This window comes from Lupinus angustifolius, chromosome LG06 (assembly GCF_001865875.1).
Source record: "Lupinus angustifolius cultivar Tanjil chromosome LG06, LupAngTanjil_v1.0, whole genome shotgun sequence".
NCBI lineage: Eukaryota > Viridiplantae > Streptophyta > Magnoliopsida > Fabales > Fabaceae > Lupinus > Lupinus angustifolius.
In genome coordinates this window covers 19,928,872-19,929,181 of record NC_032014.1, presented here as the reverse complement: position 1 = coordinate 19,929,181, position 310 = coordinate 19,928,872, and positions in this window count along the sequence as shown.

The following is a 310-nucleotide window of genomic DNA, read 5'->3' as shown; positions in this document are numbered from 1 at the left end:
GCGAGAAGGTTCTAGAAACTCATTAAAATTCTGGATTGTTTTTTCGAAATGGGCTTTTGCTCGCCCGGGCGAAGCCTTTGCTCGCCTAGGCGACGCCTTGTTCGCCCGGGGCGATTTAAATTTTTTTTTTCTTTTTTTTCACCCAATCGAGTTTTTGCTCGCCCAGGCAGACTTTTGCTCCCCCGGGTGGACTTTTGCTCGCCTGGGCGATGCCTTGCTCGCCCCGGCGACGCCCTGCTCACCCGGGCGACGCCTGGTTCGCCTAGGCAACAGGGATTTGGACAGAATGCTAATTTTTGCCATTTTCGAC